The sequence below is a fragment of the Coregonus lavaretus genome (assembly GCF_964263955.1).
Source record: "Coregonus lavaretus genome assembly, contig: HAP1_SCAFFOLD_4515, whole genome shotgun sequence".
In the NCBI taxonomy this organism is placed as follows: Eukaryota; Metazoa; Chordata; class Actinopteri; order Salmoniformes; family Salmonidae; genus Coregonus; species Coregonus lavaretus.
The window spans coordinates 10011-36533 of NW_028164140.1; the positions used below are offsets into that span (position 1 = coordinate 10011).

Here is a 26523-nt window from a genome sequence, read left to right on the forward strand (position 1 = left end):
GGGAGATAGATATTGCCACAGTGAGAGGGAGAGTATAGCAGTAGAACAGAGACGAGAGGGTGTTGTGTGCCTTGGGAAATCCTTGTAAGCAGCATGGCGAAGGCGAGGGGATTTACTGGGAGAAATAGGTGTTTATTGAGTGCTCCCATGGGCTTACTGGGTAATGATAGACCTGTCACATTACGCAAATGTGGAAAAGCAGCTTGTGCCGAGCGTCAACACCGCGATGAACCTTTGGATAGAATTAGTCAGGCGAGAGCCTTTAGCCGTTAATACAAGTAATTAAAATTGCAAGCTGATGCATTTATATGCTTGTGTACTAAATAATCTACAGTGTATCGTCTTCCCTGCTCTTAAATAGTGAAAAACGCTGGGATTTATCAGTGACTTAGAACCGTATAAGCAGTAAGCAGGCCTGTCACACTAATATTAATCCATTCCATGTTTCTAGCTGCTTTAATAAGACAAGGCGATCAATTCTCTGATACCTGCAGAGGAACACATGCAGCTAGTGACTCAATCAAAACAGGTACTATTGAAGCATGGGAGATATGGAGCTTTTCCGGCCTTGTAATCCAGGTAAATAAAGCTAGATTGTTGGGTAAACTCAATTGGAAGGTCGGCGATACCGTTCCGTAAAAGTGTTCCATATGAACATTTGACAGTGTCATTACAAATCTCTTGGGTGATGTGGGCCCTGAATAGTTACATTATTGAGTACAGTATACATACTGTACTATTTATTGTGCATTTTAAAAGATAAAAGATAAAATATTAACAATAGAAAGACAAGTCAAAATGGTGGATTCAGAAATAAAATCATACAACTAAAGCAATAACCAAAGCAACCCAGTGGTGTTGAGTTGCTATACACCTGAATACCATGGGCTAGCTTACTATCTCTCTACAAAGACTTTCAGTCTGGACAATAAAACAAAGAGGTGAAGATGTTAATAAAGGATGGATCAACAGATGGATTAACTAGAGTCACTACACGTTGCTCACACGGCCCCCGATTCATATTGATTCATATCGCTAACATGAGGAGAGGATGGGAGTAAGCAAATGTAAATATTCAATATTTACCATTCTCTGCTGTTATTAGAGCCAGTGGATCGGTCATGGACCAGCTGCTAGTGCTATCACAGAGACTTACCCCCATCCAATACTATTCCCCACTCCTCACAAGTATTGCACAAGTACAGCAATTTGCAGATCACTTACTGGGTTGTGAAACCCATTGTTTTCTGTATGCAGTATACCCAACTGGTAAAATGCTATGGACCTAACAACACTTTATAGAAATAGAGAATAGAGCGCTTTTGTTTGATAAACAATTAATATCTTAAAACTGCCAGTAATGCAAATTTCTTTGCACGAAACACAAAATAAAAATTATCCATATATGAATATGCCTGATAATATTAACATTTCTCGACACAGACACATTTCCACGATTTGAATTATTTAAATGAAAAAGAAAGTGTGACGACGGGCGGCATGTTGCTTGAACCTTATCTTTTCACCACCATGTAATGAGGTACACAGGGGTGTGACTCCAATTGAAGGTGTTGCCATTGTTAGGCTCTGTGAAAAATATTAACGATGAGGTTAATGCCAATTTTCCCCATCTCTCATTAAATGCACAGGGGTAGTAATGAGGTAAACCAGTGCTCCTTGATAGCACTTATCAGCTGAGTGGAGGGCACACACTCTCACACTTCAATTTTAACCCCCCCAAAAAACGAAAACTTGAGAAGCAGTCGCAGATGTCAAGGGGCTTACATAATTGTGAAGCTAGCAAAGCAAATAACTGTCTTATTATTGACTAAATGAGCAGAAGGATAGATCCTGTGTGACTGTGGATGGAGAGAAGGAATAAACAGGAATAAACAAGGGAATAAGAGGAGGAGTGAAGGAAGAAAGGAGCAGATGATGCAGTGCGACTGTGACCTTTATCCAAATCACTGACAACAGAAATAGACAGTAGCTATGAATCAATAAGGCAAATGAGCGTTGAGGAGTTCAAATGACAGCTAGTTAAAATGACTTGCCTTTAACAACCACTGGATTCAATATGACATATTGTGCAAATAAGTCACGTCTTGATCTGGTGGCATTGCAATACTATGGATCAATTGTAGAAAAGTGTTGAGATCATTGATGTTGCACTTCCTCCTTCTTCTACTTGCAAACATTGTTGTTTTTCATTCCATACAAGAACCTATATCTTAACATAAAGAAAACATACTTCATAATACTTTATCATCTTTAACCCCCACCCTAATTCTATAACATCTGATGAAAGATAGGAAATAAGACAATGTGTGGAGACTTGACTACCGAAAGTTGGAAAAACAGAGGCTGACAAAGATCGATTTGTTTTTTTGTGTATGAAACCGCTTGCTTTGCTTTGAGGACAGGCTGTCCCAGGTTTGCGAATTCCAATGACAGGTTCCAGAATTGCATTGCCAAATCAAACACACTTGTGGAGCAGAGGAAATCTTCTTTCCGAGACAGCATGTATTATGGATGGATTTAAGAGATTAGTGACCATGCTGCTCACCTGCAGCGGACGCTGTTTGTCGTTGTTCTTTGGAGATTTCAGGCCACTGCCTGGCTGTTGTAAGAGTAATTGCCTCGCTGCTTGTAGGGCCTGGAGAGAGAGAGAGAAGAGGATAGGGAGAGAAAGAACAGGGGGAGAGAGAGCAGGGAGAGAGAGAGGGGGTAGTGAGAAAGGAGGAGAGAAAGAGAGGGGGGGAGAAAAACAGAAGAGAGAGACAAAGAGAAAAAAGCCCAAAATTAGATTTCTTTGGGATGACAACCAACCAGAACATCTGAAAATATTAAGTAAAGCTATTAAACCATCCGAAATCTGTCAAGAAATGTTTTCGGCGACACTCTCTGACATGGCTTACAATATGCCAGATATCCATTTTTGTGATAATTCACACAGAGCCATGATCAAGGATAAATACAGTTTGTCTAAAGCACCCTTGAAGAGACGGTTGGAGAAAAAAATGCAAGGCGGAGCGTCAGTAGAATTGACCTGTCTAGTGTGTGCTCAACTGAAATACCCACTTCTCTGCAAATTACTAGACCATTTGCATATTCATAATATCAATTTGAAGTAGAGGCAGGCGATGTGGAGTGTTCCTAGAAGCCGTAATTAAAGTTGACAAAATCAACATCAGATTACCTTTGGAGTGAATTAACTAGGAGGCCAGGTTTAACACTATGCATTAACGCTGCTTATGCGCATGAAGGGAGGGAGGGAGAGAGAGAGAGAGAGAGAGAGAGAGAGAGAGAGAGAGAGAGAGAGAGAGAGAGAGAGAGAGAGAGAGAGAGAGAGAGAGAGAGAGAGAGAGACAGAGAGACAGAGAGACAGAGAGACAGAGAGACAGAGAGAGAGAAAAAAGCCCTTTCCCTGCCAGATGAAATTGGCTCACATGCTGTTTACATACGGCAGAAAGAATTATAAAATCACACTCTGGAAATGTTAAACATCTATCATCAACACCTTTCATGTATTTGCTAGACATGACTGATAGATATATAGACAGGCTTGATTTCCGAGACACTTTCAGGGTGAGATGAGAAGATAGAGCCCATAAAGTGTACTATGTGTCTGACAAGTGCAAAACTCATAGGTACAATGGCTACCTACTCCTCCCCTGCTTCAAGGCTACAACTGATGAAAGTCAATATGCCAGAAAGACCATTCAGAGCAGCTGGCAGCAGCATACTGTAGCATAAACATCCTCCCAAAAAAAACAGAAGCATTCAGTTAAAAACACAAAAACAACACAAGACCTTCACAGGTGTTTCTTTTTGAGTGAAGGAGAAGAAGAACAAGAAGAAGGGAGAAAAAAAAAAACACCTCTCCTTCAGACGGAGAGTGACACTTCATGGGGCCTTGTTTTATTTTCCTGGTGCTTGCCAGTATCCATGACAACAGCTGCTTTGACAGGATGTGCATATGGCACTGCACTGCCAGCTGGTGTGAACAATGTTTGAACTAGTACATTGAGATGCCGAGCAAACAGGGGGAAGAAGAGAGAGGGAGAGAGGGAGAGGGAGAGAGAGAGACGAGAGAGGGAGAGAGCAAGAGAGAGAGAGAGAGAGAGAGAGAGAGAGGGAGCGAGAGAGAGAGAGAGAGAAAGAGAGAGAGGGAAGAGCCAGAGTGAGAGAAAGAGAAAGGGAGAGAGGGTTGCCACGTCTTAACCCTCTGGGACGGCAGCCATCCCCCTGATCAATTATGAAAAGACAGAGCAAGGGGGCTGGGGCTGGGGAGGGCTGGGGCTGCCACAGTCTGTCTGCTGGAGGCTCACAGGAGCCAGACGCTCTGAACCAAAGTAAACAAACACAATGCAGTGGCGCTGGGTTCTAACTTGCATTGATCCGTCTACCTCAGAAAGACGAGCCTCAGCTGAAACCCACCAGTGTGGTGAGCCATGGCCTTCAACTTCACAAGACATTCAGAGACAGAAGGGGAGGGAGAAAACATCTACCAGGGCTGGCGGTACTCTACTCTACCTCTGTTACTGTCTGTCAATCTTTCTACGCTTTGTTTGTGTTTTCAGAATGAGGAGAAATGATGTTTGCGTTTGTGTGAAAACAAAACAACTTTCCCGGCTTTGAGACTTCCAAGCAATCAGTGCAGTATTAAAATGTGGCCCCAATGAATCTAGTTTTGACAGTGAATTGGGCTACTTTCCGAAACCCACTCGAGTGCCGCACAGATGCCTGATTCACAATACAGCGCCAAACAGAACCATCCCGAGTGGCTTGGCTTGGTTTGCCCCTATAGTGTGAATCAGGCATTAGCTACGAGGAGGAAGACTAGTTAAATGGCTGATGGACACAGCACAACAATTGGCAGCAGGAGGAAATGTTTCTCTGTTCTTGGAATCAATACTGACTGTTTTCTGCTGAACTGTAGAAAACAAAGACTAGAAAGTCACTCAATACAACACAAGGGTCAGAAGTAAAGAGGAGGAGAACAGGACAGGGAATGAGCCATTTTAATGGTGTTTCCGATATCGGCCCTGACAGCGTTGCGACTGGGAGTGTACAGCTCAACTCTATTCAAGCTTATTAGAGGAGAACTCTGGTCACAATCTATAATTGTACTTTTTCACTCACTCCGTATCAACATAGCCCCGCTTTCTGAAGCAGCGCGGGAGTTTGTGATGCCTTAAACTGACAGAAACTTCATAGGTGTAGCCGAGGTTACGTTTCCCTTACTGTCAGTATTTTTGAATAATCAGTCATTACTGGGGAAAGTAGCCATTCATTTTCACCCTCCATATAGACTTGGCCTAACTCCACACACACAGAGCTCTCTCCCTGACTATACAAAGCAGACATGCCAAGAAAAGTCATCAAAAGTTTTTGCTGAAGAGCCGCACGGTGCGCAGACAAAACATACAGAGCTGTCCGCCTATTTAACCTGGGTTGCTATGCACGGAAAATGACATCTCCTGTCTGTTAATGCACACATTGTATAAACAGAACAATGTCACACATTCTTGAGACGGCTGTAAGGGGCCTGCGAAAGAGCTCCAGCTCTAACATAAATAACAAGGCACTCAGAACGGCATATTTGATGTTGATATCCATCGCTGAGGATAGAAGATAAAAATGTTTTACACACACACACACAAAAGGCTACGGCTCCACCGACTGTGGACGCAGGGATCCTTACGAAAATAAGATTCAGCCCAAATGGATGTGGTGTAATTGGTTTCAGATAGCCAGGTCAGGAGAAATGAATTCAGGCAACTATTATGCGAAACAGAGGGAGAAATAAGAATGTTTACACAGGCACTCCCCCCTGCTACATTAATAGGCGTGCAGAGATCACTGCAGAGAGGAAAGAGACAGACTAAAGAAACATATGTCAGCCATACTCCCCCCCACCTCTCAGTCCACAGCCTGTGTTTAGACTTAATACAGAGAGGTAATAAGGAACACATCACAATGCACCTTTGTGAGGGGGGCATTCCAACATCTTAAACAAGCATGAAATACATTAGCGGCTCGCCATGACTGGCCACACCATTACAAATCTACAGATTGTTTATGGTTGCTGTGTGTTGGGTTAGGCCGAGGAGAAATAAGTCATCTGAAAGAATGCCACTCATTCCAATACGTATACTAGTGACTGTATGAAATAAACTCTGAAAATATAACTACGGTATAACAAAAGGAACCATGACATTGTATTTGGATTGGGTATGTCACTTCCTGAACTGCACAGGTGGTGGAAGTTCTAGTCATTAAAGAGTGTAGCGTACCTATATGATGCTATTCCTTAGTGTGTGTGTGTGTGTGTGTGTGTGTGTGTGTGTGTGTGTGTGTGTGTGTGTGTGTGTGAGTGAGTGTGTTAGCAGTAAGCACCAGCCTTTGAGCAGAGCAGAGCAGAGGTCTGCTGTTCAACAAGACTCTGTCATCCAGAACATCTCCAGGCTATTGACAGGGCAGACATGTCCGACCAGAGACCAGACCCTTCTCTCCTCTTACCCTCCCTTCCCTGCCACCAGGAAACACAACGCAACCCGCCCGGAGAAAACCGACAGAGGAGGAGGAGAAAAAAAAAGAAGAGTGCAACACTTTATTAAGCCAGAGGAGAGAGGGGAGTCGCATGCCATGGAAAACAAGGAACAAACAGTTTAAGCTGAACAAACAAACAGGGGCTGATTGGATTGTGGCCTGCTGGCGGTACGGCTGCAGGAGATAGCATAGGAGGACCTGACACTACACAGCAAAATATTTACACCACATTGTGATATGTAAGTGGATTCAGGATAGAACAGAGGCTTCATTGGAGGGGCTGGTGGGATGAAGAGGGATAAAACATTCTACACAGTGTATGAATACAGAAGTGGATGGACTTTCATGAAAACAAGCAAAGTGTGACCTGGGATCATTGGAGCGATGGAATTGGAATCTTGTTGAAGTCTTTTACTGGATCAAACAGTAAAACAGACGCAATGACATCTGCATACAAAGTGTGTTGTATATTCTGTACATAAAATCGTCCAATTAGTCTGACACAGGGCCAAAGCCTCTGTCTGGTTGTCTGGTGTATCCTCCTATTGATTCCCCTAACTGAAGTGACTTACTAGCAGGAGTAGAAAGATTCCTATCCCTTTCATAAAAGGTCATCCAGAACAGTAATGCACCAGTGGCTTCAACAATACCTGGCAGTAGTTCCCTTATCAGCCCCAGCTCCACAAAGCCATCCCAACACAATACAGGGGGATTCGCCTGCACTCTGCTTGACTGGCTCCTCAGAAAAGAAACCATTACGGGAATATAACGGCACCTTTAGACTGGAGTTACAGAAAACAAGTGTAGCAGAGTCGGAGTACACAGAAGCATGGAGCGGAGAGTTTGACTAAGGCCCAACAAACAAGAGGTAAACAAAAGTCAGTGAGTTGGTGAATCAGCATCAGAGGGAGGGGAGAGAGAGTTCACACAAATAAATCATGCCATTCTCTCATACTGGAAAAAAACTGCTTGTTGTGGAATCAGAGGATAGTGCTTTTCTACAGTTGTTGTGGAGAGAGGGACACACACCCACACACACACCCACACACACACACACACACACACACACTCCTGAGCAGTAGAGGAGAGGGAGAGGATGTGGGAGTAATGAGCATTTTTATGTATGACTCAATAAATCAACAGAGTCTGCAGCGGTGGAGGGAGCAAGGGAGAGAGGGAGAATCTGCTTCAGCCACAGGACGGAGAGGAGAGCTAACCAGCAGAACAATGGGCTTCTGTGTGCTGCTCTGCTCTGCTCTGCACCCTCTGTCTGGTGCCACGACTCACTACTAACAGAGCGAAAGTCTCTCTCTCTCTCTTTCTACGTCTGTTTCTCCCTCTCTCCCTCTTTCTACGTCTGTTTCTTCCTCTCTCTCTTTCTACGTCTGTTTCTTCCTCTCCCTCCCTCTCTATCTTTACCCCCCCCCATCTCTCACTCAGTGATTCTCTCTCTAAGAATTCCTCTAATTTTACTCACATCAATCTCACTATCAATTTCTTTCTTCTTTCGTCCTTTCTTTCTCTCTCTCTCCTCCTCCCTCTCTCTCCTTGTTTATTGATTCTCTAGATTACGAATCCCAGGACGAGGGATTGTAACACACAAACAATGGAAATTATTTTGGGGTATGCTTATTTGCCTTCCCCTTGCATCTATTTGGCCTGTGCCTGTAGACAATTATGCTTCCCCAGCCCCAGACTCAGGTGCTAATAACGAAGGACAAATAGAATCATATGTGTAAACTTCCCCCTCTGATGAAAATTTATATTAACTTTCTGCCACTGTAAACAGAGCCGGCATAGCTCAGCCCTCCCCAGTGAATTGGAAGATGAATTCAGTCATTGCTACCCCAGGAAGCTGTGCACTTATAGGGGACGGGGAACGGGGGGACGGGGGAGAAAATATGGAATCCTGCTCCATTGTGTAACCTCACACTTATTTTTCCAGCTCGGGAGAGAGACAAAACATGGGTCTGCTCAGCCCATCAGTGGAGCGAGAGAGAGAGAGAGAGAGAGAGAGAGAGAGAGAGAGAGAGAGAGAGAGAGAGAGAGAGAGAGAGAGAGAGAGAGAGAGAGAGAGAGAGAGAGAGAGAGAGAGAGAGAGAGAGAGAGAGAGAGAGAGAGAAGAGAGCTCTATTCTATCCATCCGCCCTGGCGGTTCACTGCAACCACAAACATTCATACACTTCCCACCACCTGCAGATACTGTCATGGTTACTCTGCGCAAATACAAGGAAATCTTGCCTATGGAGCGAGCATAATAGTTTACAGTTTGCCAGCAACCTGTGAGGTGAACTTATACACCACATAAAATACACTGCTGGGAGCAAGTTATAAAAACACCTACAAACCACCTTTATATTAGAAAAAGCATATATTCAATACTACTACCAGAATAATATTATTCATAATAATATATTATATTCCTAATACTCCTAATAATCACCATTATCACAATATTAATCCCATGCCGTATTCATCTTAAAGATCACATCAGAAACACTACTCCATGTCTCTCCAACTCGGACATTGTCTTGACGCATCTCTTCCCTGCTTGTTCCCTTATGAAATTCAATTTATCCCGCTTCTCTTCTGGTGGCTTTAGTAAAGCCTTTAACTGCAGTATATCACTTGGTTTAGATAAGGTGACTCACGGGCCATTCACAGCTCTTTTATCCGCTCGTCTTAGGGAAGTCTGCTACAGCCGAACAACTGAAAGCTACCACAATCTACTATGAAACAGAGAAGAGACTGCCTTTCACTTACACCTGAGGGAGGTGTGTGTGTGTGGAGAGAGTGTATGTGTGAGTATGCGTGCGTGCGTGCGTAGCGAGTGTGTATATACAGTATAGGTGTTGGTGTGTGTGTGTACATGCATGCCTGTGTGTTTGTCTGCACCCCACCAATTCTTAACGGTCCAGGCACACACTTGATTCGCTTGATTTCCCCTTCCAAGTGATTATAATGCATCTCCTTTTCACAGTTCCAGATGGCTGAACGTCCCACAGTTGGAAGAATACCTACTATTAAATGTTGCATTAAAAGCATCTACAGTTCATTTAGAGCAGGGTCGACCAGTGGAAAAAGAAAACCACTCTGGAAAAGTGAGCTTGGAGGGCAATGGATTGTAGCTAAAACGTGTGTGTTTCTGAGAGCTAGGGGAAGGTAGAATGAAGTTGTTTTCCACCATCAGTGTTCTGTTTGTGTCTGTCTTTATTGACAGGGAGCTATTAAGAGGCTCACACACAAGTTTTCTGACTACGGCACAGGAGAGCAGGGAACCTTTCAACAGCATCGACGGAAGATGATGTGTTTGTGCAGGATGTCAATACCAATACACATGCCTAAAATGATAAACACACACGCATGCACGCACACACACAAAAGTGCATGCACACGCATGCGGACACGCACGCACACCCACACGCACACACACACACACACACACACACACACACACACACACACACACACACACACACACACACACACACACACACACACACACACACACACACACACACACACACACACACACACACACACACACACACACACACACACACACACACACACACACACACACACACACACACACACACTACACTGCCAAAAACCTTAATTCATGACTGTGAACAAAATCCTACTGAAATGAAAATATGAAATATAAGAGTGAAGCTTCACTACATCCAACTCATTATTACCAATGCCAAAAACAGGCCTGGGCCCATATCTGAATATTTTATTAACTATCCTTATTTGTGTGTTGTGTGTGTGTGCGTGCGTGTCCGCATGCGTGTGCATGCACTTTTGTGTGTGTGCGTGCATGCGTGTGTGTGTTTGTGTGTTGAATCTCACCCATTAACCCCCAGCATTACCAAATCACCTTGATGCACCCCTATTGCTTATCATTGCTTATCAACCAAAGTGGACTTAACCAGGAATCACATACGGTCTATGAATGACAAGAGCTTCTTGCATTGGCCTTAGGTAGACTGAGGCCTTGCCTCTTCATTTCCACAGAAATTGAGCTTTTAGATAACTGAGATAATCAGCTACAGTGTGCTTTGCTTTAGCAAGATGATCACACCCCCTTGGAGGCTCTCATGCTGCAGGTCAATAGAGTGCGTCTGGCCCTGGCTGGGGCTCAGGTTGTGTGGTAACTGTTACCTCCAGGGTCGATTAAATGCCACTCTGACCTTAGTTGTAAATTACTTAACCTTAATGACTGCATGGCTAACCCAAGAGCCATTGGACTGAGTGTCGAGCTAGGCTAGTACTGTGCATGGGCTGGAATAGAGAGCGGACACAGCAGTTGTTTGGGCTAGGCTGTTTCTCATGTTTGTATCCAATTCAACTGGCAGTGCAAAGAGGAATAAAGCAGTCCTAAATTTGATTAATCTAGCTTTCCTGACACTACCAACAATGGCGGCACAAACAACAAGGAAAAAATTTATAAGACAACACTGTACTGATTCTCTCAGCACAACTTCACCTACTGTAGGTGACCAGAAAGTAGTTGTTTTCTGTTTGATAACCTGGGTCCTGGGTTGTCATTAACCTCTATGGGAAGAGCCTCCAGCCCATCCAAGATGCCAGGGTGATGGATCTCCGGGTCCCAATCTCAATGAACGCCCGGTTCCACCAAAGATCACTGAAGTTAATGGCCACTACATCTAGCCGTGGAGGGCCAATGCATCTCCGTCAACTGTTTCCCTACTTATGGAGTTACGCTTTCAACACCTCCTTCTCTTCACATACGATCCCCACCACTCTATCTCATCCAGTTGTCTTGTGAATATTCCAATTACTCCGTGTGTCTGACCTTTAAGTGAGCTGCGATAGATACAGTTATCTTCTCCTCTCTGACACGCCACGTTTATCAATCAGTGTCTTGCCTGCCTGCCTGCGGTGGCGGGAGGCTGGAAAGTGGAGGGAGGCTGGGAGGGAGTGAGGAGGAGAGGAGCTATGTCTCTGGAGGCGATATCACCACACCGCTCTGAATACAGGAGAGTTGTGCATGGCTAAGGTGGGAAATGAGAGGAGCACCAGCCCCATTGATAAAGACGTACACACACACACACACACACACACACCAGTGAACACATCTGCAGGCATAGACACAAACAGTCACAGATGGTCACACACAAACACACACATGCATGCAAGCATTAACATGCACGCATGCACACACACACACACACAGTGGTGGAAAAAACAACATGAAATATACAGTGGGGGAAAAAGGATTTAGTCAGCCACCAATTGTGCAAGTTCTCCCACTTAAAAAGATGAGAGAGGCCTGTAATTTTCATCATAGGTACACGTCAACTATGACAGACAAAATGAGGAAAAGAAATCCAGAAAATCACATCGTAGGATTTTTTATGAATTTATTTGCAAATTATGGTGGAAAAAAAGTATTTGGTCAATAACAAAAGTTTCTCAATACTTTGTTATATACCCTTTGTTGGCAATGACACAGGTCAAACGTTTTCTGTAAGTCTTCACAAGGTTTTCACACACTGTTGCTGGTATTTTGGCCCATTCCTCCATGCAGATCTCCTCTAGAGCAGTGATGTTTTGGGGCTGTCGCTGGGCAACACGGACTTTCTATGGGGTTGAGATCTGGAGACTGGCTAGGCCACTCCAGGACCTTGAAATGCTTCTTACGAAGCCACTCCTTCGTTGCCCGGGCGGTGTGTTTGGGATCATTGTCATGCTGAAAGACCCAGCCACGTTTCATCTTCAATGCCCTTGCTGATGGAAGGAGGTTTTCACTCAAAATCTCACGATACATGGCCCCATTCATTCTTTCCTTTACACGGATCAGTCGTCCTGGTCCCTTTGCAGAAAAACAGCCCCAAAGCATGATGTTTCCATCCCCATGCTTCACAGTAGGTATGGTGTTCTTTGGATGCAACTCAGATTTCTCTGTCCTCCAAACACGACGAGTTGAGTTTTTACCAAAAAGTTCTATTTTGGTTTCATCTGACCATATGACATTCTCCCAATCCTCTTCTGGATCATCCAAATGCACTCTAGCAAACTTCAGACGGGCCTGGACATGTACTGGCTTAAGCAGGGGGACACGTCTGGCACTGCAGGATTTGAGTCCCTGGCGGCGTAGTGTGTTACTGATGGTAGGCTTTGTTACTTTGGTCCCAGCTCTCTGCAGGTCATTCACTAGGTCCCCCCGTGTGGTTCTGGGATTTTTGCTCACCGTTCTTGTGATCATTTTGACCCCACGGGGTGAGATCTTGCGTGGAGCCCCAGATCGAGGGAGATTATCAGTGGTCTTGTATGTCTTCCATTTCCTAATAATTGCTCCCACAGTTGATTTCTTCAAACCAACCTGCTTACCTATTGCAGATTCAGTCTTCCCAGCCTGGTGCAGGTCTACAATTTTGTTTCTGGTGTCCTTTGACAGCTCTTTGGTCTTGGCCATAGTGGAGTTTGGAGTGTGACTGTTTGAGGTTGTGGACAGGTGTTACAGGTCTGTGAGAGCCAGAAATCTTGCTTGTTTGTAGGTGACCAAATACTTATTTTCCACCATAATTTGCAAATAAAATCATTAAAAATCCTACAATGTGATTTTCTGGATTTGTTTTCTCAATTTGTCTGTCATAGTTGACGTGTACCTATGATGAAAATTACAGGCCTCTCTCATCTTTTTAAGTGGGAGAACTTGCACAATTGTTGGCTGAATAAATACTTTTTTTCCCCACTGTATTTGTTTCAGACCACTACCTGGCTGACTACACCTTTGCTTCCATAAACAAAGCCCTTTTTCACCGGCATCCTATAACACGCTTATAAGAATAACCTCCTAGCGTGAAAAAAGTCATACATCTTTAGTTTCATTCTTCTCCTCCCCTTTCCAAAGGGCTAATCTACATCTTTCATTGAATCAAGAATGGAAATTCAGAAGAAATGCTTCTTTTTCAATTTCATGCTGAAGTAGCTCAAGTTAGTGGATGTAATTTCTCCTAACAAGAAAATGTATCACTGTGTCGCTCACTTAGTCTGTCCATGTGAGAAGCGGGGGCTTTCTGCATTTTCAATTTTTTTAGGCTTTGATAAATGTGCCAAAAGCATGATCACTCTCTCCACAGCACTCCACACAAGGCCGGCACAATTACACTGGTTATTAAAAAAACCTCTGACTTGAATCTACATCAAAAAGAAATGACAGATCATTTATAGTGAAGGAAGGAGCTACTGCATAGAAATATAAAAGGGGAGGGGGGATGATGTCATACTGTAAGAGTCTGAGTCCTCAACATTGGTCAGATGATCATATATTGTATATCATTGATGTTATTGAACCTATAATGCAGTTAAAGTTCATAAACGAAAGTGATAAACATGCTGTAATGTTGAAGTCTGAAATATAGGAAATCAACTGTGAAATTATGTGGATGATAAAAACTTGTACCAAAGAAGCAATATTTCTGCACTCTAACAACATTGACAAAAGCCCATGGTTGACAAACGAAAGAAACTCGTTTGAGGTAAAAATTTGACATTTGTGCAAATTACGATTATCATTTTTAAAGGGAATTGGATGATGAAGTCCAAACAGGTGAAAGTGAATGCATAAAGCAGCAAAATCACTGAAACAATCCCACGCATGGCCAAGTCACTCAGCTAATGTATATTTATCATGTAAACTTCTGATAAATGCAGAAACAATCAAATCTTCCCATTTTCATTGGAGCCTCGTGCACAAAGACTCAAGCGTGAAACCCAATATCAGCTTAGTGTCTACTCGAGCTTGAAGCGCTGCTACGCATACCACAAAGCATGTTCTGCATATGCTCATAGCCTTCCCTTATCAGGCTGAAACAACGAAGCAGCTTCCCACCGCTATCACTGATCAATTCAACCCCAGTTAAGTTGTCCCAGTGTGGGTAAATAACCAGTGGTTAGGGCCTTGATGAGGACTGGCAGGCTGCTGGGAATGGGGAACAGAGAACAGCTTCATTAGAGGGTCTGTCTGGTCTGCAAGACTGGGGTCCTTTGCTGTAGGTCTTCTGCTCTTACCTCCATATGTCCTCCCTTAAACTGGGGTGAGACCAGACGAGAGGAGACGAGAGAGACGCCCAGACTGGCTGATGAAGTGATGAAGACGTCCGGGCCAGAATGACAGGAGAGGAAATGGAACGGGAACGTCTGCAGCTAAGGCCTCCAGACCAATAAGAGGAGCTTCAACCGAAAGCCCGCTAGTGAGAAAGGCAGACCGTAAAGCCAGAGCTAAGTGACATGTATGTCTGTTTGAAAAGCCTCTTTATATTTGTATTTGGCGAGGTGAGGCACGGGCTTATTTACTGCATTTGTTAGAAAGCCCTGAAGAGGAGAAGAGCAGCCGGCTGAGAGAGGAAAAAGGCCCCTACTACATATGTATACAACGTTGGTCGGGAGGCTGTGGGTGGATGATGAGCATCCCTTCCCTAGCAGGCTTACAGCCACAGCTTTCAGGGGGGAATAGACCATTCACATATTCAGGAGGAAGATTCCGTTTGGAGTCAGAACACCTGATAGTGTTCGTGCATAAGAAGCAGAGAATGCTAGCTGACATCTGGTGTTTGGTCAATGGATAGTGGAAACTGTTGGGGTTAAGAAAAAGGCTAAGGACCGCGGACACTTCAGCTGCCTACTTCTAGTCATCCCCTTTAACCAGATTCGGATCATTTTAATATTTGTTACAGGAGAGAAGGAAAAACAACAACTGGAAGGCGTTTCGGAGGCTGATTTGTGACTATTCATGGCTAAAGGGAGAGAAACTGTAATACTAGACATGCTTGTTAAATTCACAACGCTCCAAAGCTGCCTTCTAGCAAATCCTGCCTCTTGGTTGTCAGCTTAAGACGTGGGGCATATGCATATGTGTTATTTTTAAGCTCTGTTAAATGGATAGCGGTGTCGCAGGCTATCAAACGTCTAAGCCACTTGCTTTGGGGAATCGCTTGTGTAAGGCAAGCAGCAATGCATTACTCTCTACAACTGCATCTTTAAGGACGTTTTTTTCCCCTTCCTTCAGCAAACTCTACATCAAGAACCCAGGCATTATGTATGCACCTTCAGTGACAGGCCACTCCACCTCGCTGTATTAACGACCTGCTAGTCTATTGTTAGTCAATGACAGGGGAGTGGCAACAAACAATGACAGAATGCTTGTTTCAATACAATTATTATGAAGGGGTGAAAAATCTGAGATGCATTCTTAGAGAGAAGAAAAAAAGCCATCTGCAAATAAATGATTGTTGGGCATTGAGCTGTAGCAATAGCCGGGGGCTTTACGGATCCAGGACTATGGATCCAGCACTATTTATTTCCCGGTCGTAGGGAGCCGTGCAGGGCGGTTTAGGAGGCATAAAAGGAAATGAGTTGTGAAGTGGCCATTGATCCTGACCTGCACTGGCTGGCTGGCTGGGTCTTATTTATAAAAGAGAGGTTAACCCTGGCTCTAATCACTGGCTCTAACCCACAGCAGTCCTAGCAGTACTCTAGCACTATGGAGTCAGATTAATACTGTACTACTACTGTATTGGATGTAGCCTACACTAACTCTCATATTACTGATACTAAGTACAATAAAATCACATAATAATATGGCATCTTCAGAAATATAATGCTAACTATTTTCTAGACCTCATCACCACATGTTCTCTGAGAGAGTGGCAGCTTGTCATGAGTGTGTGTGTGTGTGTGTGTGTGTGTGTGTGTGTGTGGGCAGTGATACCGTCGGTGACACGGTGAACACACTCTCCTGCCATCAGGTCCCCCCTCCTCCCCCTAACCTGCTGTGTTCCACCTGTGATGCACCTCAACCCACACACACACCGCTCACACACCACTCCCCTCACAATTGCACCCAGCTGCTCAAGCATAAAATGCTCATAAGTGTTTGTTTCCAGCAGACTTCTCTCCTCTCCCTTTCTCTCTCTCCTCCCTCGCTCCTCCATCCCCACTCCTCTCTCCTCCTCGTCTCTCTTTCAAAGCCTTGCAGCTTGACATTTCCGTGGGTCTCAGGAGACTGGGACGTGAGATGGAGTTACTGCGGGAGCCACACTGTAAATTCCATGAAGCCACATGTAACGTGTCTTAAACATAGACGGACAGAAGAAGAAACGAGGGTTGACTAGAAAGATTATAGAATAATACTCCTGTTTTGTCTGGGGAGGGGAGCAAACAGCAGCAACGTCATCCTGTCTGTCATTCACATCCTATATCTTGAGTGTCATCAACATAGAGAGGAGAAGGACAAGCCTTTATGTCAGGCTGTATGTGCAGTACTTAAGGGATCGTCTGGTAGATAGTAGTGAAATGTTAAAAATTAAATGTATAGCTATACCCGCTATAGATAAGTGGGGCATGGAGCAGGGAGGCACGGGCCATCCTTCGACTGTGGAAACAGTGATGGAGAGAAAGAAAGAAAGACATAACTGTGAGTTCCTGTCACTTTCTGCCTTTCAAACCGACACTCTTATCTCCATTTAGAATGATGACTACATACAATAGCCTTCTCTTTCAAACTGTTCATATTTCAAGAAGAAACCCTTTATCATAACCTGACTGAAAGCATGGTGTAGTCTATAGAAGGCTGGTGGTGGGGTGTGTTATTTACACACTCGAGTCGGGCCAATCTTGACCTGTAAAGATAAACCTAATGAGGATCTTTGTGTAAGAGTGCAAATGAGAGACCACCTTCACCGGGCTCCAGAGGGGAGAGAACCAGGGTGATTAGGCCTTTAAATGATGCTCAAGGGCAAAGCCCAGATTTGCATTTGATGGGGGAGAATTCTTTATTTTTTTGCTCTGATGAGCTAGGATGGATGTGGGGCTGAAGCAGCTAGATACAGCATCCAGCATCACATCGCAGTGATTTTTTTATGTAGCACTGCCACCTCCACCTCCACCATTCTCCCTATAGGCAAAGACCAGAATATGGATTGTGAGGAAAACAGAAGCCCTGGCAAGCTGTTGTGTACAAGAGTCTCGAGCCTTCATCCTCCTGACTGACAGTAATTAAAACTCCCAGTGGCCCCCTGCACACCTGATACACACACACACACACACACACAGAGAGAGGCCAGTTTGTTAGGTGCTGATGGGGGAGCTCTCTGTCATTAGTATTGTGGCAGTAGATGGAGAGTGTTTACTTGGGAAAACCCACAAGCCGAGGCCAGACACACTAAGTGGCTGTTTAAACTGTTCTGAGTAAGGAACGTGTTGACATTCACATAATGTATATAACACACATACACATGTTCACAAATACAGTGGCACTGGAACCGCAGATGGAACCGCAGATGTGAAAATAACAACAACAGAATAACAACAACAAAATCCAGAAAAATGCATGTCAAAAATGTTATAAATTGATTTGCATTTTAATGAGGGAAATAAGTATTTGACCCCTCTGCAAAACATTACTTAGTACTTGGTGGCAAAACCCTTGTTGGCAATCACAGAGGTCAGACGTTTCTTGTAGTTGGCCACCAGGTTTGCACACATCTCAGGAGGGATTTTGTCCCACTCCTCTTTGCATATCTTCTCCAAGTCATTAAGGTTTCGAGGCTGACGTTTGGCAACTCGAACCTTCAGCTCCCTCCACAGATTTTCTATGGGATTAAAGTCTGGAGACTGGCTAGGCCACTCCAGGACCTTAATGTGCTTCTCCGTGTGTTTTGGGTCATTGTCATGCTGGAATACCCATCCACGACCCATTTTCAATGTCCTGGCTGAGGGAAGGAGGTTCTCACCCAAGATTTGACGGTACATGGCCCCGTCCATCGTCCCTTTGATGCGGTGAAGTTGTCCTGTCCTCTTAGCAGAAAAACACCCCCAAAGCATAATGTTTCCACCTCCATGTTTGATGGTGGGGATGGTGTTCTTGGGGACATAGGCAGCATTCCTCCTCCTCCAAACACGGCGAGTTGAGTTGATGGCAAAGAGCTCGATTTTGGTCTCATCTGACCACAACACTTTCACCCAGTTCTTCTCTGAATCATTCAGATGTTAATTGTCAAACTTCAGACGGGCCTGTATATGTGCTTTCTTGTTTTTTTGTTGTTATTCTGTCTCTAACTGTTCAAATAAACCTACCATTAAAATTATAGACTGATCATGTCTTTGTCAGTGGGCAAACGTACAAAATCAGCAGGGGATCAAATACTTTTTTCCCACACTGTAAACATTTCACAAATATGGAAATGCACTACTTTAAATAGCTCAAACAACATATTTATTTCAAGAAAGCCATTAAATCCATTGAGAAAGTGAGGAATCCTTTTCATTGCAGAGGATCAGGTACTGGTGACAGATAAACTGGTACGGGACAGCCGGGGACTAGAGCTGAGATGACTGATCCTGGCCTCCGTACATAACAGGACAGTTCACCTGAATAGAATAAATATTCCTTGCCTTCCTCTACAGTCATCCATTCTCCTGATAAGGTCCATATAGATTATAGGCCACTGTAATCAACTAACAGCTCCATTAAAGGACATTATGGTATGGATCCAGCAGATCAATGCAGAGCACCATGTATACTCATTTTTATCACATATTAATACATTTGTACGACCGCAGCCTTATAGATTGATTTAATTAAAATAGAAAAACATGAGAGCTTTTATCATCATGGTTTTGCATAGTAATTAGGCTGTATGTAACATTTTTCATTGTGTGTCTACCTGGGCCTAACTGGCAAATTGCAATCAGATACACAGGACATCTAATCTACAATCTAAAATCAGGCCTATTTAGGGGAGACCTTGGGAATATGGTGATAAGAGGATTACATAATGTGTGCTTGAAATTCAATTGTGACATGGCCATATTTATTATTCAAAAAGACCTAGTACGTGGCAATGACTTTGACCTTAGTGATCCACCTGTTTAGTGAAATGTTTCTAATCCCTTCATATTAATGCAAACGCAAGCATGGAAATAATCTCAAGGCTATCTTGTTTTTGATTGGGGAAGAAAAGTAGAAAATATAAAAGTACATACACTACCGTTCAAAAGTTTGGGGTCACTTAGAAATGTCCTTGTTTTCGAAAAAAATCAATTTTTTTGTCCATTAAAATAACATCAAATTGATCAGAAATCCAGTGTAGACATTGTTAATGTTGTAAATGGTTACTGTAGCTGGAAACCGCTGATTTTTTATGGAATATCTACATAGGCATACAGAGGCCCATTATCAGCAACCATCAGTCCTGTGTTCCAATTGCACGTTGTGTTTGCTAATCCAAGTTTATCATTTTAAAAGGCTAATTGAGCATTAGAAAACCCTTTTGCAATTATGTTAGCACAGCTGAAAACTGTTGTGCTGATTAAAGAAGCAATAAAACTGGCCTTCTTGAGACTAGTTGAGTATCTGGAGCGTCAGCAATTGTGGGTTCGATTACAGATCAAAACAGACGCCTCACAGGTCCTCAACTGGCAGCTTAATTAAATAGTACCCACAAAACACCAGTCTCAACGTCAACAGTGAAGAGGCGACTCCGGGATGCTGACCTTACATTTACATTACATTTTAGTCATTTAGCAGACGCTCTTATAATAATACTAATAATAATATGCCATTTAGCAGACGCTTTTATCCAAAGCGACTTACAGTCATGCGTGCATAAATTTTTTGTGTATGGGTGGTCCAGAGCGACTTACAGTTAGTGAATACATATATATTTTTTTGTAATACTGGTCCCCCGTGGGAATCGAACACACAACCCTGGCGTTGCAAACGCCATTCTCTATCAACTGAGCTACATCCCTGCCGGCCATTCCCTCCCCTACCCTGGACAACGCTAGGCCAATTGTGCGCCGCCCATGAGTCTCCCGGTCGCGGCCGGCTGCGACAGAGCCTGGACCTTCTAGGCAGAGTTGCAAAGAAAAAGCCATATCTCAGACTGGCCAATAAAAAGAAAAGATTAAGATGGGCAGTCTGAGATATGGCTTTTTCTTTGCAACTCTGCCTAGAAGGTCAGCATCCAGGAGTCACCTCTTCACTGTTGACGTTGAGACTGGTGTTTTGCGGGTACCATTTAATGAAGCTGCCAGTGGAGGACCTGTGAGGCGTCTGTTTCTCAAACTAGACACTCTAATGTATTTGTCCTCTTGCTCAGTTGTCCACCGGGGCCTCCCACTCCTCTTTCTATTCTGGTTAGAGACAGTTCTTTGTTTCTGGCAATTTTGATCCTGTAATCGAACCCACAATTGCTGACGCTCCAGATACTCAACTAGTCTCAAGAAGGCCAGTTTTATTGCTTCTTTAATCAGCTTTCAGTTTTTAAACAGTTTTCAGCTGTGCTAACATAATTGCAAAAGGGTTTTCTAATGATCAATTAGCCTTTTAAAATGATAAACTTGGATTAGCAAACACAACGTGCCATTGGAACACAGGACTGATGGTTGCTGATAATGGGCCTCTGTACGCCTATGTAGATATTCCATAAAAAATCAGCGGTTTCCAGCTACAATAGCCATTTACAACATTAACAATGTCTACACTGTATTTCTGATCAATGTTATGTTATTTTAATGGACAAAAAAATTGCTTTTCTTTCGAAAACAAGGACATTTCTAAGTGACCCCAAACTTTTGAACGGTAGTGTATGTAAATCAGATGTTTTTCTCTCCCCTTAATTTGGCCAAAAGTAAAAAAGCTCTCGAGTACATGCTGATTTGCATCCTTCAAGGAAATCAACACAAAAAAGAGAAAATGCAAAAATTGCGTCTTTCTAATTATAGCTGTAGGTGGAGTGTTGCGATGACCGTGGAACAGCTGAACCCAAAGGGACAGTGGAGAATTCATCAGTGCTTATTAATCATCCTCTCTAGCACCATGATGAGAGAGTGGAGATTCTATCAGCTCCCTTTATACCCACTGGAACACTCAATGTCATTCCAAATACAGTATGTCAGAGAATTAAACCCAGGCTCTCTTCAAAGTGCTGGAATACACTTAGATAAGCATTTTCAGGTCCATACAGTATAGTACAATCCATGCTGTATATATGGATCAAAATCAGCACATACCTAAATCACGTTAAAACATGCACACACACACACACACACACACACACACACACAAAACAACCCTTTATACCAATCCAGTAACCACTCATAAACTGTAAGCTTATGCTAACCAATGCTAACCAAGGTAGAGGTATCCTCTCCATACAGACAGACCAGACCAGAGGGAGAGCGATGTGAGCCCAGAGCCCAGAACAGGAAGTGTGTGAAGTTGACAGCACAGGGACTCTGTTTAAAAAGCCTCAGGAGACCTGTTAGCTGGACCACTCATTTCAATGTGTCTGTCTCGCCACAGAAATAAAGCTGCTCTTTAGAGGAGAAGATTGTCACATCCCTCCATATTTCCCTTCACAATGTGTCCATCTCAACGACTTAACTAGATGCTTTATGCTTACATTGCTCTTTCCCTCTGTGGCTCTCTTTTATGGCTTCGACTTCCTTTGTCAGTAAATTAGTTTCTGACTAAATTTCTAAGCTCTGTTCTCATGTGCCTTAGGTATGTGTTTAGAATTTAAGCGATTTAAGGTTTGAAGAAAATCATAATTGTGAAATAATAACATAATACATAATTATAATATAATAATAATATATTTGAGAATAAATAATAGTACGTCTGTAAAATGGCAGTGAAAGAAAAAAGAAAATAGATGACTATTGTTTCTACTGTTTTGACTTATTTTGTATAAATGTGTCCCAACACCTCTACTCCACTCCACTCCCGACACTGGTGAATCAGAGCAGATAGATCTCCAGCCCTGGGCACACAGGGGCCTATAGTACGATTTAGGCCTCCGGTGAGATATATACGGTGAGTATCTATCTGCAGTCCTCCACAGTAGGACAGGTTAAAACATAATAGAATAATGAGAGAATGAGAGAACTGACCCCAATCAGCCGTCTGCAGGGAGAGAGACAGGCAGTGTGATGATGAATAGGGGGTGAGGAGATGGTGTCGTGATGCTGTTGTAATCACCAGCTGGAGCATCAGGGGTGGTGCGGGGCTGGGGCAGGGGGTTAGGCGGGGTGTAGGGGGGCCGGCAGAGGACTGCAGGACATGCTTCATTCTGCTACACTGGCTGCACCCCCCCACCCCAATCCGAAACACACACACACACACACCGGCACGGCTTAACAACAGTGCTTCAGCTGCCTCCACCAGTATATGTGTACACACACACTAACACGGATACACACAGACACAAACTCACACATACTCACACAAATATAGAAACATCCTCACAGCAACAGAAAAACACAGTTACAAGTAGACAACACACACACACACACTTGCAGGGTTACAAACACAGAAGCAACACGCATTGTTCCAAACCCACGGCGTTGGCCCCCCTAAGCACAGCCCGACCTCTACCGCTGCTCTTTTGGCAAACTGTCAAAGCCATCATTCACCATGAAAAGACACGAGCACTTGACTCCTCTCCCCAACAGCGTCTGACTCTCACAGCTCCCACACAACAGCCCCAGTCACATTTAAATATCACAAAACAATCAATAAAATCAACACCATCAACAGAAAATTAAATAAAAATGCACCTACATTTACACTAAAAATGTATGAATTCTTTGTTAATTCCACAGGCCAGATGAGAGACAGCAGTCAGAACAGAGAGCATGTAGATTGGTTCTTTTAAAGAAGTGTGTCCCGGTCAAAGGTTTGCCTCCTGGGGCTGTGGCAGAGTAGAGTGGACGGCTATAGGACCGAGTTAGGAGGCCCTCTGGTGGCTACAGCTGAGCCACGGCTCTCACACCCACACACACGGCACACACACAACGGCAGCGCCAGCCGGCTCTGTACGTCTCTCCCTCTCTCTCTCACACACACACACACACACACACACACACACACACACTCTCACATGGCCTCAGCTGAAGTGTGCTCTCAGCACAGCACACACAAACAAATATCAATAAAAACAGCAGAAAACACACTAAAACACCAGCAACAACTACACTACACAACCTCTAGACAAGTACACCTCAACAGCAACATGACACAATCAAACACATAAATGCCCAACCACACAATAAACAACTATCAATAAAAACAGTCATAAACACTCCAAAAATAAAATAAATAAAAAACACAACCTTATTTCCATACTAAATACACAGTATCATTTACAAAAAAAATAGTGTCTGTCCTATCAGTACAAGCCCTGTCCTATCAGTACAAGCCCTGTCCTATCAGTACAAGCCCTGTGCTAGCAGTAGAGCATTGTGATGTGCAGGAGAGACACAACTTACCTGCTGTTGTTGGAGATGCAGCAGCTCGACTGTGCTTACTTCGCTGCTCGTGTCACCGCTTGGTCTTCCATCTCTACTGCCAGCATCTAATTGGCTGCATAGGCTGCTCAGGCTGCTCATTCCATTTTGACTCATTGAACTGTTGCTTATTGTCTCTGTGGCCGACTCCTGCATCATGACTTAAAACCTAGAAGTGATTAAGAGGCACCAGTTAAGGCTTTTGTTACAACCCTTTTTTTCTTCTCTTTTTAATTTTTTTTTTTTTTAAAGCTTCCATTATTATCAACGCCGGTCCCTCTGCAAATTAAAGCCTTTAAGAGGGGGAGGGGGTGATGCAGGAGGAATTATGCATTCATTGTGTAAATGAAGCAATACAAAGAGATGCACGTCCTCTCAGTCTCTTTGTAAAGGAGGGGTAGAGTCTAAACGTGGTAAGTGTTTTAATCACTCGAATTTAGGTACAAATAGGGCCTCTGCTGCACTACGCACACGTTGGGAATATGTGTGTATGGGACACTTAATTTATGATTGTATTATTACATTTGTTACATAAATACTTTTTGTAAGGGATGCATAAAAATATATACAAATACTCACGCAGTCAGACCCACACATGCACACTTCTTTCTTTTTTTTGACATGCTTACTCACTCCTTGATTTATCCTCACCCTGTCTAGGCACACACAGACACAGACCCTCCTAAACTATTCCCCGTCTTGATTCTGTCAGGATTTTAGTGCGAGTCTCATCTGAACGAAGTTCCTTAATGACGCACAGCTAATCATGCAAAATTAAAATGTGGTACAGGAGGAGGGGGGGGGTCCGAATCACATGGTATCACCCGGTGATAAATGATATAATAGGCTTCTTCTCCCTTAGCTGTGGCTAAATAAAATGTGCCTCCGAGGCTTCCATAGAGAAAAAGCTCATATGTCACATATTGGCTCGATTTTTTTTTTCTTTCTTTTTTAATCAAACCTCAAATATTCATTTATTTTGGTGACATTTAAAACATTTACTGCTGTTCTCCACGGGACACAATTAAACTGGTCCGTGAGCTGCAATCAAACCATACAGTGGGAGACGACGAGAGGAAGACTTAAGCCTCCAATTTTACCATGGGCAAATAAATGTAAGATATTGAATTAATTTCACCGGCATCTATTAGATATGAAAAGCTGAGATGAAGGAGAGAAAATAAAAAATATATATCACGAATATCACTAATGATTGTGCTAAAAACAGCATCAATTATGCATATTACCTCCTCTCCTGTAATACAATTTTTTAAAATAATTTCCCTGCATAAATGCTCTGTACCTTGTTTGGAGCAATGAGGAGTCTTGCCCCGGATCAGTGGAGATCCTCACAATAAATAAAAGAAGTAGACTCACATTGACTGACCCAACACAACACACTGTTCGAGGTGTGTTCTGCATCTCTAATACCACTCTGATGGGGCCTCTCTATTTGACAGCCTCCCCCTAATTAGCATATTAATTAAGGTAGTACCTAATAATTCAAATTCAGATGTATAATTTTTGGGGATTCATATTTCAGTTTCGCTTCAATAAAATATAATGTCTATACCATTAATGTAGTCTGTATGCAATAATGATATTTCAAATCGTTATGTATGGTTATTCATATTCAAATAATATCCCTGTTTATATCTGTGGTGGTACAGTACTGCCCTCCTCCCTTTCTGAGATTAAATACACCAATTGTGTCACATGCTTTGGCTGAGCAATTCATACTAAGCTTTGATTCAGAGCATCCTGTACCATGACTGATTTTGGACTGAGAGATAATGCTGATACTGAAATGCTACACACACTCACTCACATGCACACACAAACATACACACACACACACACACACACACACACACACACACACACTACACATTTACCTTAGTAGGGATACTCTAACAGCCCCTAATGTTTCCTCATGTACTAACGTGTCTCCCTCTTCATCATGTAGCAAACACACAACACTGGCCATCTCTATCTGGTGGGAATATAGATGTTATACTGTCCATAACGGGACTCATACAGGTTATACTGCCCCCAAACTGACTACTGAGGTGGCACGATGGGGTGTCACTTGAGATTTGCCCATAGACTGTACGGGACTGACTGGATGCCACTCTGCAGTGTGTCTTTCTTGAGTCAAAACACAGATCCCATCTCCATGTATGATACAGTGAGCTCCAAAAGTATTGGGACAGAGCATTTTGTTGTTTGTTGTTTTGGCTCTGTACTCCAGCACTTTGGATTTGAAATTATACACTGACTATGAGGTTAAAATGCAGACTGTCAGCCTTAATTTGAGGGTATTTTCATCCATATTACAGCACCTTTTGTACATAGTCCCCCCATTTTAGGGGACCAAAAGTACTGGGACAAATTCACTTCTATGTGTATTAAAGTAGTCAAAAGTTTAGTATTTGGTCCCATATTCCCAGCCTGCGATGAAACCACATCAAGTTTGTGACTCTACAAACTTGTTGTATGCATTTGCTGTTTGTTTTGATTGTGTTTCAGATTATTTTGTGCTCAATAGAAATGAATGGTAAATAATGTGTAGTGTCATTTTGGAGTTACTTCTATTGTACATAAGAATAGAATGTGTTTCTGAACACTTCTACATTAATGTGG

The 26523-nt window shown here is 43.2% G+C and overlaps 1 long non-coding RNA gene across 1 annotated transcript; it reads right to left on the reverse strand.

The window, feature by feature from the left end:
* Positions 1-785: 785 nt before the first annotated feature.
* Positions 786-26523, reverse strand: LOC311117431. Its single transcript, XR_014611629.1, has 3 exons — positions 23863-26523; positions 2567-2656; positions 786-2230 (listed from the first exon to the last, which is right to left on the reverse strand). It is a non-coding gene; the product is annotated as an uncharacterized lncRNA (long non-coding RNA).